Here is a 21,544-nt window from a genome sequence, read left to right as displayed (position 1 = left end):
TGTTTAAAAATGATTGATTAAGCTGACACCAGCTCAGGGGTGCTCCACCGCTCCATTCTTCTCCCTCATTATGTAAGGCTATATTTCAAATCAGACGAGCACAGGAGGAAGACTCGGGAGACAGACAGGACACCCTTCAGATAAAAAGTTTATCAGACAACAGCCACCAAGATAAATGAATTTTCCTTCTTTAATCCTGAGACTTGGAAGGAACTAGTTTCGGGAAAAAAAGTGTAATCTTACCACAAATAACAGGACATCCTGAACTGTCATGACACTATACAGGAAGAGCAATACAATACAGTCCAGTCCAGTGAGTACCAAATATTAGGATTGAAACAATACTGTATTGGACAGTAAGAGCACCGATATTTCACAGTCCTGATGTTTTGTCCTGGGTGGACATCCTGACATCTCTTTGTTGCGTTACAAATCGGACATCAGAATGAGAGTCCACTGAACACAGCTGCACAACAAATGGTTTCCCTGCTGATTATGTAGCAAAGAGAGCCGGAGTCAAAATGAAAGGGACATATTAATGACTTTTCATTTATTCATGTGAGGGAAATGAAGAGGCAAGGCAACGGTTTGAAACAGTTGACAGAATAAAGATCCAACATGGGGGGATGATTGTATTTCTGATTTCTGTCTGACAGATGGTGGTATCAGGAGAGAAGCAGAGTGACATATCAGTGGCAGTTCAAAGCAATAAATAATGTGATGTATGGCTGTGTAGCCTGGTGTGTACAGGGCACACACAGACCCATACAGAAAGTACAGTGGGTCTGTGGGCAGTTGTGCAGTTTTTGATACATGAGTCAGTATGGTTATTTAAGATACAGATGCAGGTGTCCGGAAATACAGTATTGGGATATTATTGTCTTGGCCTGTTTGTGCTGCCTGAGTCTAATATCAAGGGCACTATTAAACGCTTTTTCAGACAGAATACTGTAAATTTCAAGTCAAATTGATAAATAGCACCACCTAGTAGCATAGCAAGTTATTGTACTGTAATAAGGTTTGGGCTTTTACTTAAAAACATTACATTAAGACACTATTATCTAGAAATGAACTGCTGTCCTAATTTGATTTTAAAAGATTGATGTATGTCAGTGTGACTGTGATACAACAACATACCCGGCAACACCAGTTTTTCAGATGAATAAAATCCTCTGTAGTACAGTAGCCTACTGTAGATTTCCTTTTGTCAGGTTATGGCAAACTCCTTCCTGTCAAAGCTACAGTTGACTCATGGCATGTGTATAGAGTTCATATAACTAGGGACTGGAGTGATTTTCTCAGTAAAAAATCAGGAGGTGAAAAATGTGGTGGTTATTTGTACCTGACAGAAGTTAAGAGCGTCTCTCCCTAAGGCCCCTGTCTCCCTGTTGACCGCAAGGCTGCCTTCTCCGCCAGCACCAGCTCACCTTGTGAGATCACACTTCCCCACTGGCTGATGAGATGGCCTACTATCCCATAACCCATTGCTTCTGTGTGTCAGGTTGTGTGCTCTCAATGTACTCAGTCTCATGCATTTGATTGTAATAGAGGCCTGTGTCATAAAACTCTGTCCATCTATACTGCATCCTCATCGCGCTAATGGGCTGCTTTATAAATTAATGTTGTCATTGCTCAGTGGTCATCTTGTTATCTACGTCCTACCTCAGTGGCGTCTCAGTGTCATGTGATAAGACACTGGAGTGTAAAAAAGTACATTGGAATGTCATAATCATACAATTACAGCGATGAATTTGAAAATCATATTTCCTAATTTACTGAACGTTGAGATACAGTGGGTATACATTCATACACATCACACAACTGCAGATATTGTCTACAGTAGGGACTGACCATAGTGAAGTCAAATATGGAGGCTTATTGTACTGATGTATAAAAGCTCAATATATGGTTGCCCATTGACATGTAACCATAGACTGTATGATGTGAACAAGAAAGCAGAGCTTTTCCTGCTAATTTGCCTACCCAACACTATCTGATAAATCTAAGCCAGGAATCAGATAGAAATGTGCGGTCTCTGATGTTGTGGGGTGTTGCTAATTTAGCCTTTAGCTCCATGGTACTGTAAATCACAACACTCAGGAAGACAAATGTCAGAACACATGTTGCAAGAGTCTGTCTTTGAGCAGAAGATTCCTTTAATTGGGTGTGTAGGGTCTGAGTCCAATCCCTAGCACCCTCATCTTTCTCCTTCCTCCTCCTCTCTTTCTCTCTCTCTCTCTCTCTCTCTCTCTCTCTCTCTCTCTCTCTCTCTCTCTCTCTCTCTCTCTCTCTCTCTCTCTCTCTCTCTCTCTCTCTCTCTCTCTCTCTCTCTCTCTCTCTCTCTCTCTCTCTCTCTCTCTCTCTCTCTCTCTCTCTCTCTCTCTCTCTCTCTCTTCCCTCTCTCTCCCTACATGTTAACAAAAGGCTGAGAGATGAAAAAGACAGCATCAACCCATCCCTGCTCTATGCCATTATAGAACAGAGACACTGGGGGTAAAGAGGTGTTATGCTGAACTTCAAGGAGTGCTTTATATAACTCTCTTTTTTAGTCTCCATGTTTTATGTTTATTTTACTTCTCCCTCCTGTCCTGACGTCTGATTGACACGGCTTCCTGTCATAACAACTATTAGTCACTGAACCAGCTAATACGGAATCCACTGATACCTTCTGGAAATATTTTTCTGAGTTTAGGAAAAGAAATTGAGAAACTGAACCATTCTCTCCATTGTCTTCTCACCAGACCTGGGATACGAACCTGTCACCTACGTACGGCTGTCACATCCTGTTAATGTCAGTGGAGGGAATAGAGATCATAAAGAATAGATATTCAAAGGCCTAAAAACAAAGAGTCTCCACAAAGCCTTCCTTGTTCTAGAAGTTGAAATGTCCATGGAGTAAAACTAGCAGGCTGAAACTGAAATGTTGGTACAGATTGTGTGTGGAGTGTTTAGTAATCCAATTTGTCAGTGAAGATTTTGTATTGATGATATAGTATCATCACCACAATATCTTGAACAAAAAATGCAGACAGCAAATAATTCACTTTCAAACTTATGCACATCTACTGTTTAGAGAATTGTATGAACTGTTGTCCAGTCAATCGTTCCATCTCCCCAGAGCCTGTGACCTGTGTCTTACATCTCTGTTTGTTTATGCCTAGCCATGTCTGTCAGTGGCAAACAGCAGGCCCTGAGCAGCACAGCCACACACACACACACACACACACACACACACACACTAATGAGTTAGCTAGACAAACTTGCAGTAGACAAAGACAGACTGAATTCTATTCAGTATCTCAGCCCCGTTCAGGCCTCTCTCAAAAACATACAAACCTCATTCCTGGTCCTACAGTATCAGTCATCTCATATGTGTATCCCTCTATGTTGAGTCCACATTTACAGTTAGGTCCATAAATATTTGGACATTGACACAATTTTCATCATTTTGGCTCTGTATACCACCACAATGGATTTGAAATGAAACAATCAAGATGTGCTTTAGGTGCAGACTTTCAGCTTTAATTTCAGGGTATTTACATCCAAATCAGGTGAACGGTGTAGGAATTACAACACATTTTATATGTGGCCCCCCCCTTTTTAAGGGACCAAAAATAATTGGACAAACTAACATAATCATAAATCTAATTGTCACTTTTAATACTTGGTTGCAAATCCTTTGCAGTCAATGACAGCCTGAAGTCTGGAACCCATAGACATCACCAGACGCTGGGTTTCATCCCTGGTGATGCTCTGCCAGGCCTCTACTGCAACTGTCTTCAGTTCCTGCTTGTTCTTGGGGCATTTTCCCTTCAGTTTTGTCTTTAGCAAGTGAAATGCATGCTCAGTTGGATTTAGGTCAGGTGATTGACTTGGCCATTGCAGAACATTCCACTTCTTTGCCTTAAAAAACTCTTTGGTTGCTTTCGCAGTATGCTTCGGGTCATTGTCCATCTGCACTGTGAAGCGCCGTCCTATGAGTTCTGAAGCATTTGGCTGAATCTGAGCAGATAATATTGCCCGAAACACTTCAGAATTCATCCTACTGCTTTTGTCAGCAGTCACATCATCGATAAATACAAGGGAACCAGTTCCATTGGCAGCCATACATGCCCACGCCATAACACTACCTCCACCATGCTTCACTGATGAGGTGGTATGCTTTGGATCATGAGCAGTTCCTTCCATTCTCCATACTCTTCTCTTCCCATCATTCTGGTACAAGTTGATCTTGGTCTCATCTGTCCATAGGATGTTGTTCCAGAACTGTACAGGCTCTTTTAGATGTTTTTTGGCAAACTCTAATCTGGTCTTCCTGTTTTTGAGACTCACCAATGGTTTACATCTTGTGGTGAACCCTCTGTATTTACTCTGGTGAAGTCTTCTCTTAATTGTTGACTTTGACACAGATACGCCTACCTCCTGGAGAGTGTTCTTGATCTGGCCAACTGTTGTGAAGGGGTTTTTCTTCACCAGGGAAAGAATTCTTCTGTCATCCACCACAGTTGTTTTCCGTGGTCTTCCGGGTCTTTTGGTGTTGCTGAGCTCACCAGTGCGTTCTTTCTTTTTAAGAATGTACCAAACAGTTGATTTGGCCACACCTAATGTTTTTGCTATCTCTCTGATAGGTTAGTTTTGATTTTACAGCCTAACGATGGCTTGCTTCACTGATGGTGACAGCTCTTTGGACTTCATATTGAGAGTTGACAGCAACAGATTCCAAACACAAATACCATACTTGAAATGAACTCTAGACCTTTTATCTGCTCCTTGTCAATGAAATAACGAACTCCCATGAGGGAATAACATACACCTGGCCATGGAACAGCTGAGCAGCCAATTGTCCAATTACTTTTGGTCCCTTAAAAAGGCGGGGGCCACATATAAAATGTATTGTAATTCCTACACCGTTCACCTGATTTGGATGTAAATACCCTGAAATTAAAGCTGAAAGTCTGCACTTAAAGCACATCTTTATTGTTTCATTTCAAATCCATTGTGGTGGTTTACAGAGCCAAAATGATGAAAATTGTGTCAATGTCCAAATATTTATGGACCCAACTGTATATTATTACAATAAGTTATATAAATGCTGCAAGACATTCTGACCACAATATGACAGTACATTTTACAGTGCAACACCAATTATGTACAGCTTCTTGATAATGGTACTTGATTACTCTGGAAAATTGTATTTCATAACACGGGCAGGTATTCAAGAATTTGATGCATATATAACTTATATAAAATAGATTGTTACTGTGTTATATGCTTGTACATGAATAAATAAGTACATGGACCAATAAGCCCCCAAGCGCTATAAGGAGTGACTGTCAGTTGTCAGAATAAGTGAGAAAAGAGAAGCATTGTGGAACTGATGGAATGTTCTTATGAAGCTTTATGCTTTAATGCTGGTATTGTACTGTATGTGTAAATAAATTATTTGTGAGGGATCTGTTTAGGCCTTTTGAAAACTTAATTTTTACATAATTAATCCTTCATGAAATACGTTTTTTTCAGTGTAACCGAAAGTAGTATTGAGAGATATTTTGAAAATGCTTGGGCCATGAAAAGATGGTTTGAAATTCATTCAGACCAAAATAGACACCCGTACTGAAAATTACAGAGAAACAAAAGCTGAGGCTGGAGTTTTCCCCAAGGTTCTTTAAAGCCTGAATTGTTTCCAGTATGTGTATCTCTTTAACAAAAAAACAAGTCACTTCTCTCTTTCCTCTGTGTGTTTTTTCTTTCACTCTCTCCCAGCCAGACCCCATGGTGAGCAGCAGGCACCTTTTATTGATCAACACAAAGTCTCAAATAAATGAGTCCAGAATGAGAGCTATGCTCCAGGGAATTCAGGGGAGTCTAGGTTCTATGGTCCCCCATCCATTTGAATCACTCTCCTAATGAAGAGGCTTCTCTCTGCTGGACATCCATAACTCACTGTGCCAGAGATACCTCCACCAGCTCAATCAAATCATTCTTAAACAGCAGCCTCCCTCTTCACTACTGTGATACCCTTTTCAAAATAAACAATGCACCCTGTAAAGGAGTTGAAATTGTTTTATAGATGTGAATAGTAAACCTAAAATAGTACAATTTGAAATAAATTGGCAGAATTTGGGGCTTTCAAGATTAGTTTCAGTTTTGAGACAAATGTATTTGGCTTCTTGTCATGATGCACCAATTACTGTATATGCTTTTCCCTTAATTTAGTGTGCAATAGATTATTTGCATTTGCTACCAATGTTTCTAACATAAACTTTCTTCATAGACTTACCTTGCTATTGGGTGGCATCTGATTACACACCAGCAAATTCAATTTGTCTGGAAAAACTGTCAAAATATCAACGAAAGACATCTGAAGTGGGGGCAACTTGGTGTTTAAGGCTGCAATTATATTATAATGATATTAGCCAATAATCATTTCATACATACAACTGTGAACATAATTAAATAATTGTGCATGGACCAATCAATAAAACAATTATATTTTGGTGGTATGGGATTTGAGTGCTGCATTTCTAGCATGAGCTCATGAAGCCATTTATTACACCTATGCAAACTGCCATTTCTCAAGTATAATTCATGACAACCTCCACACTCATTCAGCATGATATCCAAAACATTTCCTAAAAGCATTTCTAGTTAACAATACCTCACTGCAAAAACTATACATCTGAGTGTGATAATCTTGTTTTTAGATTTTAAATATAATTTGACTTGTTTCTGGTATAAATGGCTTACATATTGAATTAATTTAAGTAAACAACACATTACTTTAAGAAATCTTATTAAGTGAAAATATCTTACTGTTCTGGCAGTGAAATATACTTGTTTTAAGCATAAGCAAGCTGAAAACGAATACTTTTGCACTTGAATAAGATTGGAAATTTTTGCAGTACTGTTCTTTTGAATAGTTTCACAAAGTTTTTAAATGGCTACAAGTGCTACCAAATTCAGTTATCTAAAGTTAAATGGGGATGACAAACCATTTAAAATACATCACATTTTATGTATGGTACCAGCACATAGAACTGTTAATTCCATATACCGTATCTACAAGCCAATACATCCCAACCAATAAAACTGACAAATCTGGGCTTTCGGAGGGCGAAAGCTTCACACAGCATGATAGGATGTAATCTATTTCTCTGATCCTTTTTCACCCTCCAAGTATGTTAAAAGTTATTGAAACTCCAGAACTTTGTGAACTACTGTTTCATACACACACTCATATTTTACATTTAGTGACGCCCAGAATCTTTCTCCAGCATCTGCTCCTCTCACTGTGTGGAAGGGGAAAAATCCATCACCTTCCCCCAGGGTTTGCATAAGCCTCTCAGAGAGGGGAGTTGCGGCTGTTGGGCTATTTGTTGCCACGTCCTGGGATTCACCCTGTCCTCTCAGATTTGATATCTGAATGCTCCACAGCTCAGTCTGGTGTGGGTGTCCTGGCCAGGGCTGAGACTCCAGCCCCATGGATAGACCTTGGGTGGCAGTATAAGGCTTTACACTTGCATCCAACGCTGGTCTACAACACTACAAAACCCTTTGGAGGAATGTGACATGATAATAAAAACACAGCTGTGATGGTATACAGTACAGTGATATTTGACATTGATGTCAACACTCAAGTATGTTGCACGATACTATCCATCCAACACAAGACAGAATCCCTTAGACGGATACTACAGTAAATGAGTCCAATTAATTTTTTTGTATCCAAAACATCCCCTGTAGTGTGGGATCTTTTTAAACTTCAGAGAAACGTGCACATGACTGGGGTCTCCAGGGATCTTCTCTCAACTGGAACACATTAAGTTCTCTGTGATTAACAGCTTGCTCAGAGACCCTATGGTGAACTCTGATGTTTGATCTTTCATTTGTGGTGTAACACATGGGGCACTCTTTGTGTGTGTTGTTGTAGCCTGTGGGCACTGTGTGCTCTGTGAGCAGGGGCACCAGGCCAAGTGGACAGAGACGAGGCTCTCATCTCTACAGCTGGCCTGACCCTCTCACACACCCACATGGGGGAGTGCATGACCCAGGCCAGCACAGCCATTTAGACACACACTTTTGGATGCTCTTGTCAGATTCCTAGAAGAGATAACAGAAAACAATGACATTGTTTCCAGAAAAAGCATGATAGTGGACTGTGCAATAAGATTTTATACGAGAACTTCACTATCCATTTTCATCTGGAAAGATAACTCTTGAGACCAAAAATCAGATATCTTTTTTTGTGATGTGAACTGTATTTTGAAATCCGAGAGCAGATAATGACCACAGGCTGATGAATGTCTTCTTACAGCAGACCTCTCCCTGTTGAAAGGGTTCCTTATTATCGATCAAACTAAACAAGCTGATGGGATGGAGTCAAAGTCACCTTGATATAATTCTGGCAATCAATCATTTGGAGAGCGCTCTTAGTCATGGTTGGCAGTGCCATTAGCATCAGCCTGGCATTGTTTGGGAAGAGCTCCGTGGAGGGTATTCTGTGATTAACACAATGAAGAACTTCATATCTCTCTGCATTGTTTAGATTTCTGCTCTGTTAACCTCTGTTAGTGATTTGATATCTGACTAAAGTCTCTGTAAACATTGATTAGTTTGTGTGTTTGTACCTGCTTGTAAGTAACAGAGTATGTCTACTCTACATGTATACCTTTTTGCCTTTTCTTGTCAACCAGTTTCACCAGAATGGGCTGATCTACCATGGAAAACTTGTCAAGAATGAAGGTCTAAGAAGCTCACAGACTGCCTAAGCTTTCTCCACTAAGTCCTACATAACAATAGCCACAGTTCAAGTAGCTAACATAATTTGTTCTTTCTTATTTTCAACAACTTAAAAAATGTCTGTCCTGTCTCTCGCCCCCACAATCACAACATATTTTATGTGCAAGCAAATATAAATCCATAGGACATGCAGTTTATGCACAACTCATCCCAATGTGCATATACTATTGCTGGTCTCTTGTAGTAGGCACAACTGTACCTGAACAGCATTACTTGAAGTATTGTTCTCTGGTCATGGTCATTAACTCCGACACACACCTGTACTAGGGCTTTTGTGGTTCTCCTGCCAGGGTTTACCACACTAACATGAGGAAAGAACTCGCCAAAAACCTGGTATGATATCAGGGTGCAACACACACTTGCCCTTTGGTCGCGTTTGGGTGACACTCGACGCGTTAGGTTTTCCTGAAGTTTTTATGCAGTTGATAGACATATGGCTCGGCCTGGTGTTACGTAACCCTAGCCCTCACCATCTGCCTAAAGGCCCAGGCATGCAGAGCTTGCCAGCCTCCATATGAATCCAAAACCATTGGAGCTCTGTCATTCATGGCTTTTTAATGTAGCCATTGTTCCTTGCCTTGTTCTACTTATCAGACATGAATGTGTACAAATACGCTGCAATAATAACCTGCGGTGGTCCACCTACTGGCTCAGCTGAGGAAGAAGGGAGGCTGGTGGCTGGGAGAGAGAGCTGTGGCTGGCTGGGCCTACACCTTGTTGACAGGAGGGCCCAGCGCACAGAGCAAGCTGGGAGTTATTGGAAAATAAATCATAAATCATCTCACCTCAGTGACAGAGAGAGGCCCTCGCAGAGCCTGTCTTCTCCTGTGTGGCTGACTTGTGCTCCTCTGATTGCTAGCTCCTGCTTTAATGCACATGCTAATATTCCTCTAACGAGTATGCATGCAGCACACCAAGGGTGTATCATTATGGAACCAGAGAGAGAAAGGAGCTATGAGTCCCTGTAGCACGAATAACATTTTGACCTTTCTTACCTTGAGTGCTGCTGTTTTCTCTGGAAGCCTGCTCCTTTCAGTCCCTTGAGGCACCTTGACTTACAAGGTAGATGGTTCTTTCTCTGAGGTGATTTGGCTGACTACCTCTCTCTCCAAGAGACTGTGAAGGAAATTTATTGAAGGATTCGGAACATGTTGGGTGGTATCCTTGCTAAAGCCCTGACAGGGTGTCATAAACACAGAGTGCAAATGGTGAAAACCCAACAAACACATCTCTGTGCAAAGGCTGTGAAACCGGGCTGTTGATCGAGCCTTTGGTAAATATTGAGAAGAGGGGTTGTTCCGGTAACATGGTCTGCAGATTCATCTGTGAAGAGAAGAGTACAAAGATGAGCACCCATGAGGATTCTGGGAGAGATGGTTAGTGTTTGATCAGCCATCAGGTGTCAGCAGTGTTTCGGCTGTTAAAAACACAGGAGAGGCTGCCGCTCTTGTTTGTGCCGAGCACATTTCTTCAAAGAGCCTCCACAGCTCTGTAGCTCCTCATTTAAATGAGAGAGTTTCTCTCTGCTGCTCTTGGTGCTGCAGCTCCTGTTGACACGGGACATTTTCTCCGCAAAAACACGTTACCGTTGTCTTTATGCCTCAGTGTGTAGATTGGGAGGGTGATTAATGACCACTTCTGAGACTCTATCAAAGCATGAGAGGTGCTCGGCAAATCCATCCTAATTACTACATAGTGTTACAAACATGTGATAGGGATAATATCTTAGACATGCTGAGAGCAATGCCTTGTTCTTTCATTTCACCTAGCACTCGATAAGTGCTCCACTCAGGTACAACACAACTATGTTCGCACTGAATTTTAACCAGTGCTTTTAATGTGATGTATTATGCTATCTTTGTGCTTGCAATGTAATGAATGTATATGCATTTCCAGGATCTATGTGTAGAGGTGCCCTCACACCCCAACACAAGCAAGCTGCAATAAACAGCTTTAAGTTAAGTATTATAAAGTAAGTAAAGGAATAAGAGAAAGAATGAAAATGCATTCCGGCGTACTACGAGATGGTAAATGTTAGCGCCTGCTGCATCGCACTCCATATCACTTCGCCCCATATGAAAAATACTTTGCTATTTTGGAACTCCCTGGCAGCCATAGTGGATCACCACAGACCCAGAGCTCATTTATCTTTTGTCAGAGATGAAGCCAAACTAACGCCATCTCCTGAAGCCGCTAAAGAATGAGGAGGGACGTAGGGAGGGTAAAAATAAACCTGGAGCCCAGGTAACTACACAGACAAGTCACTCCACAAGTAATGGGTGGCTTTTGAAAGTGGAACTCTGTTTGAAACTGTCTGGTTGGGAAATTATGCTGTTTAGTTCCACAGCAACTCGATCTGGGCTTTGGTCGTCTCTTGTGCGCATTCATTGTGAAGAGAAAACCCGGATACAATTTTTGATGGACTAAAATGTCTGTATCAAATGCTTTCGAAAGAGCTTCACCAATGGCACTCTGAATACACTGCACAGTGGAAACATGGACAAGAGGGTATTATAGCAATATTAATGTTTGAACACAATTAGCTTAACAATAGGAAATATGACATGCAATGATGCAAAATATTTATACAGAAAATTCAGTAAAAGCAAAGGACTCGTTTAGGATACTATTCACATCAAGGTTTCACATTGTGGGCTCTGGATCACTATGCTCCCTCTGCATCAGAACCATCCACAACCATGCCAAGGATATCCCTTCTGGCTCTGCAGATCACTCCATGATCTAACAGGCCTGCCATGTGATAAGGAGTCATAGAAAGACACATCTCTGTGACAGTGCAACAATTTCAGGTCAGACTTGCGTCTCCTCAAAATGAATGCTCGGTGGATCGTGAGAGGAGTGTGGCCTGACAGAGCTCAGGTATCTTACCTCAGTGACTCTGGCTGAAGGCGTCGGGCTGATACTACAGCAGGCAGGCGAGTGCCACACTGATATGCGACTGCGTGGGCACTGTTGCAGAACACCAAGCCTGCTGTGTCTGGCTTCTCTTCTGCCTCTCCCCCTGCCTCTGTCTCCACACTCCAGAGAATGACCCAGCTAGGGGCCACTGGCCCCAGGGACTGGAGAGGGGGATAAACACACCGTCTCCATGCACAGCCAGTGGGACTGTCAATGGGGAAACACACCATGACTTAGATTGGTACTGCTGTGATTGCCTCTCCATGCCTGGTGTGGCCTGATGATGGCTCATCTCTGGCCCCAAGATGAGAACCTGATGAAATGTCAGGAGTCAAACAGCATCAAATTAGAAATCGACAGACAAGGGCTGCATATAGGGAACATTACACCTATAGTGTTGGTCTGTGGATATCACCTCACATGATACTGGGATATGTGTGCTTGTATTTTACTGCACTGTAACTGAACCCAACTGGACAATACTACATCTGAACAGAAAATGCTGCTTTCTGTTTCAGCAATAGAACCAATTGTATTATCAAAATGTATTATGTATCAGCGATCAAGATCAAGATGAAAAAAGGAATCCAGTTGGAAATAAATCTAATCACATCCTCAGTATCTCCTGGCATGTCTTTTTAATCAAGCTACAAAAAAGACATTTTCTGTGTTGTAGGTCCTGGGCGGCCAGCACTCGAAGACATGTTAAGTTTATGTCCAGCAAATAGATCAGCAGTGTATTAATATGTTTCCCCTGTAATGATCTCCATTCCCATTGCACTGGGCCCATTTTGAGTTATTTGCTGCTGGGCATGGCTTCTTGATAGAATCAGTATTCCAATTTGACTGTGCCGCTTAGCAGCCTTAATTTGAAGGCAAGGCTGTCTGTAGTCCTGGATAGTCCATTCTGTGTGCAGGCTCCCTTACCATGCTTTTTTGTACAGTGTACTAAAAAACTGACAATTCTGGATTAGGTTTTAGGAGGAAAGCTTTTAGTTTCAATTATATTGTCTGTGCATTAATATGAATGCACAATGTTACTTTAGTTGTTTTTATTTTAAAGATTTTATAGTTAATTAATTAAATGAGACATCAGGTTTATAAATTTTCTTTGTGTTTATTGTTTAATTGAAGGGAAATACGGCAATACTGATACTAATGATACTGACTGATACTATTCACATTTTATGTTTCTTAAAGCACTTGCAATGATTCTTATTAATATTAATATAGTGGTAGAGTTAACATTATTAGTAGTAGTGGTAAAGTGTTGTGGTATTGCTCTAGTAGTTGTTGCTGTGATTATATAATTTCACATTCATCACTATTACTTGTTTCAATCAATGTGTTTAGTGTTCAGTATAAAGAAATTCAATGACACAGTACACTCACGCTGCAATAACCAGAACATATCAATAATACAACATTAGCACTCAGAAAACAGGCACAGAGAGGGCTGTAATTGAGTTTTTAATTAGCCGAGTTTGTCAGGAGGCAAAGTGGCTCATCAGGCCACTAACAACTATGTGACCAGTGGGTCCTTGAAAAGGCCTTTGAACAATCATTCTCAAATAACAAGCTGGAAAAGGCTTGGTGGGAGGTCGAATTAAAATTAATTTGCAAGAAAACTACCTTGTTTAAAAACCCTTTCACAATCACAAAAACACAGTCATACAGTATACATGTGGTTTACTGTAACACCAGAGCCCTTAATTTCTGGATAGAGGACTGCTGCACCCTCACAATTATTGGTTCAGTATAGCAAGTCTTCAATGTCTATCTGTTCCATTGATTGTGTTTGTTATCTAATCACAGTTTCAATGTGACATGAGAGTGTGTGCACGTGTGTGAGAGAGAAAGACATATATATATATATATATAGAGAGAGAGAGAGAGAGAGAGAGAGGGAGAGAGAGAGAGAGAGAGAGAGAGAGGGAGATGAAGTGATGTACTGTAGATGGATACCCAGTCAGCTGGCACTCAGATCCAGCTGGGGTACGTGGAGGCACTGGATGCCTAATGAGGCTCTCTCACCCCAGAGAGTTCCCCACACTCCACCCCCAGTTCCCCAGATAGAGGGAGGGACTGTATACACTCCATGCCTATCACATGCCTGGCTTCTTCAACAAACAGCAGGGAGCTGATACAAACACAATCAATGTGTAAAATGTCCCCTGTGTCAGAGTCTGTTCACTTACCGTCACTGATCACAGTTGAACACAGGCAACCCCAATGTAATCCTAATCCGCTGTATTTTCTACACATCTATCATGTAATAATGATGTTTTTTAATGTCAACACAGCTTAATTCAGGTCACACATTGAATACACTGTTCAAGAGCATCTGAAACACTTTTCTTAAGCAAAAAAATTAATGGATTGTCCACAGTGCCTGTCTAGCTTTCTTAGTCTTGTAAAACCCCAACCTAATGGCCTTAGCTTTGTGAGGCCAGTGCTGTGGCTCAGCCTCTGTTGGAGAATAGTCCCCAGACAGTTGTAAATTCCAATAAAAGCTTCACGCCAAAGTGAGCGTGAGTGAGTTATTCTGTTAAAGGGGGAGGTCGGCACAACTCCAGTGAGCCCTCTTTCCATTACCAAGCTGCTCCCCAGTGCCTAATGGCCACGACCCTCTCCGCTGGGTAAATGTTTACCCTACCATAAGAAATACGGAGACTGGCCACAAACAGGAATACAGAGGCCAGCATGGGCAGTGAGATAATGAGGTACTATTACCCAAACCTCCCTGGGTTGAATAGAGCCAATGCTCATTATATGTGAGACGATGGGGAGGAGAGACTAATGTGGTCAGGCAGGAGCAGCTCTACTCTTCCACAGAGAGGCTGCCTTCATGCAAGCATAAAAAAGAGACAGGGAATAAAGAATCAACAGTGAAAATATTTGAACAGTCTATTCAAACACCTTGTGGATTGCAAAGAAGGCAGACGGCCAGAGAGCAGTTGTTGAGAATGGGCAATGAGGAGATGGCGAAGACACTCAGGCAGTTCACTGGGTTTTTGTCATGGCCTGCCAACGTGGCTTTGATTTACTGAGGGACCTATTGATAATTAATTGTATCATCTGTTTCCTCTCCCCATTCTCGCCAAGAAAACTGAACCCAAACTCTTCATCAGAGGCCTGGGTACAATTCATATCATTATGGAGGATGATTGGACTGGAGCTGGCTGGATGTTCATGTCAACAGATGGCACACATACACTTTCACTCAAAACCCGAACGAGAAAACTGACTCAAGAAAAAAAGTTGCCAAGGTATGGAGGGAACAATTAATATTCCTCTTGTGAGTACACTTCTGTGGATCTCAGTGCTTATCTAATCATATAGGCTAGAAGTTGGGTTATTTCCTCAGGCCTAATATTCCATCCTGTAGCTGACACAGCAAACACTCTTTTTGATTCTACCTGTTGTTAATTCAGCTTGTCAAGTATGGTTCATCACAGGTTTGTCTATTGCCCACAGTAATGGGTGTTCATGACTTGAACACTTTCTGTCTGACTGCATCTTCAAATAATCACAGCTCCCTCGCGCGTCAACTGTGTGGGTGATGTCTGAGGCAGTCTACATGGTTGTATATTGGAACATACTTTTACCTCAATAATTCATTATCTTGGAGGGATGCTGAATAATTGAACTGAACTTGGAGGCCTTTCAGCTCAGTGGAGCTTTGCATGGGGCTGATGGATCTCAGGGATTCTATGCACATTACAGTGAGAGAGGGGAAACATAGTGCTAAGCTGTGTTTCTGTTTTCACTGCTCACTCATTGATCAATTATTCAGCGAGACCCTCTGACTATGACCTGGGTTCTGAGAAATGCCTCAGTCTTCCCAGCCAGAGACGGGTCTGTGACAGTGTCTGCTTTTCTCATTGTACTGCGTTTCATGCTCCATCCAGTGTGCTCTCATAGCTCGTAAAACACACTTGAACTTTCCAAGAGACATCCTTTTTAGCTGCCCTGGTGTATCTATCGGTTAAGATATTGCTGTTACTGTCTTTCATCTGGTAAATGAGTCCTCATGTTCCAGCAGCATGAATGAGACAGCATATCAAATGATGAGCAGCGTGGTCACTGCAGGGCAGCACTGTTGTTCTCTTGCCTCTCTGTAGTGTTGGGAGGTTGGGTGGTTGGGAGTCTGGAGAAGGGTAGTGAGGATAAGGGCAGAGGGAGGGGGGAGGGCTGGTCCTAACTCTGTCTTCGAGTGCTGGGGGTCTCTTCATCTGAGCATGGCTTCATCACACTGGCCCACTCATGAGCAGTGAGCCCTTTTAATCAAAGGCATTATTCTACAGCAAAAAGCTAGCCTCTCTGGTCCCTTACTGTGAGGGTCTAATTAACACAAAGGAAAATACTGCCGCTGCACTGAGGCGCTGGAAACAGGAGGCCTCCATCAATGTGCCTGGAGAACACACACACTCACACTGAGCAACATTAACACCATCTGTATTTAAAACGAAGGTGGATGAACTGCAAATACTATATGTGAGAATGATCGTAACAACTATTATTGGCAATTCGGCCACCGTATATAATCTTTACTAGTTGCAAATATAGCAGGTCATGTATGCATTATTGACGATCCGATAAAGCTTGTTTTTTGTGTGTAAAGTGCTGCTTTGTGGGATCACCATTTTATTTAAGAAGATGGTGTAAAATATTTTATCAAAGTGTGGCAAGAGTCGCTTTGTTATTTAGAATCAGCCCACAGGATTTACTTTGCATTGTTCAAATATCAAATGAACTCAGCTGTGATGTACTTATTGAGGCCAAAAGACATCCTTTAGACTGGGAATCAAAATAGCCTGATATACAACCATTTAGAGGTCAAGCTGGGTTTTGTCTGATATGATTTATGATACAGTAGCTCACCTACAGCTGTAGGGGAGAGTACATGTCATACAACATTGCTTTGTTAGAAAAACACAGTTTGATACCGTTTGATAGATGGATTTGAAGTTGCCCGGGCTTCCTGACACAAGCTGAGCATGTTTTAGACAGAGGTGTTTAATCTTCATCCTGAATTGTAGGCTCCTCATGTCCCCTGAGTTCCTTGTTTTCCTGTATTGATTAAAATCTGCCCTATCCACCTTCCTGGTGTAAGAACTCCTTCAAAGAAGGCTCAGTGGGATTATTCAGTGAAGAAAAACTCCAGTCTTTGCTCTGGTGGTTGCTGTAGCTTGTTCACTGAAGCAAATATGTTGGCGAGCCCTGTTGAGTAAAACATTGCTTATTTCATGTATAACCCTTCATTGACTCCTGATCGACTCAGTCGAATCTTCTGCTTAAGCAAAAGAAGGATCAAGTAGGTCATGACCTTTCTATGGCATGAACATCTTTTTTTGTTTCATTTTCTTGTACCCTAAATTGTATTCTAATGCAGAGCAAAGGACACGCGTAGAGTCAGGGGATTACTGTGAAAATGAGCCCTGACCTATCTATAAACACAGACTGTCTGAGGACTGGGTACCCTCCCTCTTATCTGAAGCTGAGGAAATAATTTTAAAACACATGCACAGGTCTGTGTCTGTGGGTATGTTGTACAAAGGTATGATGGCAACAACCACTTAATTTGTGATTAGGGATTTATTCAGGGGTGTGTTTATTCTCTTAGGAATTCATTATATCCAGAGGCTCCTTCATTTTTTCTTTCCTGCAACTCATTCCCCCTGTGAGGTGATTTAATGCTATTCTCTAGGTGATAAAGAACTGAAGAGCATGACCACAAATACACTGAATACATTAGCTCTTTTCTCCCACTCACCCAAGGAAGGTTATTCTTCCATGCTAATTACCCAATGCTACACATTTTTCAGATATGTTTTATTCCATTGACATCAAATATTTTATGTTATTATATGCCAGGTGTCTCAACACTTATGCTGAATATGATTCTTTTTACTAAATAAAGTGTGTGTGTGTATATTTATAAACTATAAAAAATAAAATAAATACATTTAAAATCTGGATGACATTCTGGCATGTCACCTTATGTATAATGTTGGATATTAATTCTGTAACTCACACATATTACTACTGCTGATCTGCAATGAGAGCTGTCATACAGTAGAGCCGGTGTTTGAGTCCTACTTTGTCTTTAGGCTAGGTTTGCAGACTGCCGAAGGCTACAGTAGGCCATCTGTGGCAAAGGAGGGGACAACTGTTGCTGACTAAATTAGCCAGCTCCATCATCCTGATGCATCAGTGGAGGACCTGAGCTCTCTGTGACCTTTCTCTCCCCCACAACCAAGCCCTCTCCTCCACTAATATAGATGCAAACTCAAGTAGGTCAAGCACCAGGTATAAATCTTCCTTGGCAAGGCGCAGCGGCATTTGCCAGCCATGCACCACAGGCTGGCGTGAGAGGAGGTGTGTCTGAGGCTGGAGGCGGCTATGCCGTAGCCCCTGCCAGTGGGCTGGGACCAGCTTGCTCCCGGCCGAAGGGCTCGCCTCCCGCATGGTCACCAGTTGGCTGCAGCAGTGTGTTTCTGAGAGATGATATTTGTTATCAAAATAGGGCTGACTGTGCATTTACAACACTGTAGAGAAAGGACTGTTGGAATGGGTTTACTGAAGACAACTACAGAAGTTGAAAGATAACTTGCAGTACAGGCCAGTCATGTCCCTGAAGATGGCAGAATAATTCTACATATTAATAAGATCAATATCAAGGGCAACTCATCACCATTTTTAGATCTGTGTTTAATGAATCACCCTATGTCAGTGACAACTCTATAAAGTATATTGTGAGTTTTATTAAGAGATTTGACCTTTGTAGTTTTACTACAGCCAGACTTTAATGCAAAAATAATCAACATTTAAAGCATGCAGTAAAGATTTTTTGTAAAAGACAAGCATTCCAGTTGTGAAATAAATCGGAATTGTGATCACTTACAAGATTTTATGTTTGACACAGGTTAAATACTAGTCTTGTCAAAGCCCAAAGCATTTGGAGAGCTGTCTTCACCTACAGTAAAGCATTTCTTAACCAGTGGCAGGTTTGAGTGTTTACTATGGTGGCATGTGCCTCAAATACTGTTACAATTTCGAACAAAATTACTCTTTGTTGCAATCAATCTATCAATGGACAGATAACATACCTGAAATAACGAATTCACGTGTAAAATAAGCAATTACTCAACTCTCTCTCTTTCACTATTCAGATTTCTTGCCTCAAACTGTCTCGCTCATTTTTCTCTATTTTCAAAAAGAAGCATTGACACAAATAAACAGTGTCTGGGAGACTACAATCATCTAGGCTCTAGAGGTTGAGGAGAGTAAGCCAGGGTGGCTGTGCTTACACCGTATAAAAAATGAAGGTTAGTATTGAGTTGGTAGCCCTGGAGCTGCAGGCAGGGGTGATAAATCCACCTGTATGAGAGCTTGTATCAGACAGGCCCAGGCCACTGGCAGATAAATCGGCCGGCCCATGCCCTGACTGGGAGAGACAGCCCAGTGGGCTTTCCCGCCGCTGAGAGTTATATTTCCAGCCTTGTCCCTTGCAGGTTGGAGCACAGCTTCAGGACACGAGTGAGCTAAATGGAACGTTAATGCACTAAGTTTCCCATCAGAAATTTCCATAATTCATTTCCACGCATTTCCTTGAGAGCACACTGCAGGGCTTTAAGGGGAGGGGCTGGGAATCTAAATGTACTGGCTCTATGAAAAGGGACTTCTGATCAACAGCTATATGTAGTTGTAGCCTAATGGTGGGAATCTATCACCATACCTTAGAGTCAGGTTCTTAAGGACCTTGGGAAGATTCCTTTGTCTCATGTTTAATGTGCTTTTTGCAGCATGGTGAAAATATTCCTTGTCTTGTCTGTCCCCGTCTTTCGATTTTCTGCGCTTACGTGCAAGAAAATCTGTTATTCTTTAAGCTTGTGCATTTAAAAGAAATACATTCTTTTAGCCAATTCATTTGCATGAATAAATAAGCCAGATTCACCTCTTTTATTTCAAGCTTGAATCTATGTTAAAAGATTTGGGCATGTTGGAGAGTGCCTTCTCAATTCTCTTTGTATTTCTAGGTTAAATGATTCCTTCCTGTTTATTTTCTTATTTCTTTTTTGGACTTTTGTTCTTCAGAAAATAATGTAGGTCCCTTTTGGTTTGCAGGGCCCAGCGGATACTTTTGATCTGTTCTTCAGACCAAGGGCTGTTTGTATCAGTTATTATCTTAAATACAAGCCTGGATATACCACCAACCTCCAACAAAGCATATCATATTTTGTATGTAGTTGGGTGTGAAGAATGTTCATTTTCTCTGCACTTGATTTGTTTTCTTAAATGTACAATGACAACAATGTATTGTTTCATGCTATATTGCATTGTCTGAAAAGAAGCATAATCCTAACATGAACCCCATGATTTATAAGATTGTAGAAAAACTCTGGAGTAATAGACATTAATGGGTGTTTGCGGTTAATCTGGGTTTGAGAACAAATAGTTTGAACCGAGTGTTTAGAATACAGAAATAGTCTGGACACCAGGTGCTCCTAAATATGTAGAACATTATTCCCTGCAGTGTGATGAATTGGTTGACTAAAGGGAGTGTTCATCCAAAAACCAGTACAGTGTGCATTCTATGAAACTTGCACCTGACTAAGTTTAGGAGGTGAGACATGTTCTCAATCAGTCTAATCATTCTTTCATGGCAATCACAGTTGCTGTCTTTACCACATTACAAGCTTGATCTTAGTTTGAAACCTTGTTGTTCTCTACTATTGTGTAACGTTAAACTGTATGGTGTAATTACAGGAAAATTACATTTTATTAAATTAATTAATTAGTAATTTAAATTACTAAACATTTTGAAATTATTCATTTAAATGATATATCACTTTGAAACTCAGGATGTCATCTATGATAAATAGCGATTTTGACTAGGATAGTCCTTTGTCTACAACAAGGAAATTCAGTTATTATTCTTTTTGCTGTGCCGGTAAGGACCAGAGAAAAAAATAAAAATTGTTCTCCAAGAGAGATTTTGCCCAAGGTAAGACACAGGTGGATGAAGCCCGGAGCAGGGTCACAGTAAAGATTTATACTATGTACGGAGTAAAGAACAGAAGAAAAATGGCCGTTCATGTAGCGTCTCAGTGAAGCGAGCAAAACAGCTGTTCACAGAGTGAAGAAGTGGTCAGGTAAGACAGGCCTGGAAATAATAATCACAGGCCCATCTGCTGACCTGGGACTGCATGGCCCCAGGGCTCTCAACACAAGCCCTCCGTATGGAGCAGAGCACAGCCCCAACCCCAGGAAGCCTCTCCGCGCCTGCGCCCCTGCCTGTGCCAGGCTGCTGACACGGCCACATGCTCCCACTCTGTGGCTGCAGTCTCTCTAATCCTACTGAATACACTGTGCTGGCTATCTATATCTATACTGCCATGGAACCCCATGATAGTACACTGCTGTCTCTCCAGTAAGGACAAGGTGGATGAAACAAAAAAAGAATACAAATAGAAACTTTTGCTGTGAGTTTACGAAGCCATGAATGATCATGGGAAGGCCACAATGGGACTTCAGTTGCTGATTTATAAGTAAAGCTGATAACTTGTTGTTTAAGGATTCATTTTGAATATATCGATTTGTCAGGTTTGTATATGGTGTCTCTGTAAAAAGTAAAACAATCAGAAACAGGAGCTCAAAGGCCCATCTCCTCAGCTGTCAAAACTGTTTAATTCAATCATTTATTTAATGCTTAATAGCAGCATAAAGATGGTATTTTAATGTAATGTGGGATTAAAACACATTTATCATATTAGTCTGCATATCAGTGATTTCCTGCCTATGCATCTTTAATAGTTTCTCC

The sequence above is a fragment of the Osmerus mordax genome, chromosome 4, assembly GCF_038355195.1.
Source record: "Osmerus mordax isolate fOsmMor3 chromosome 4, fOsmMor3.pri, whole genome shotgun sequence".
In the NCBI taxonomy this organism is placed as follows: Eukaryota; Metazoa; Chordata; class Actinopteri; order Osmeriformes; family Osmeridae; genus Osmerus; species Osmerus mordax.
This window is presented reverse-complemented; position numbering follows the sequence as displayed.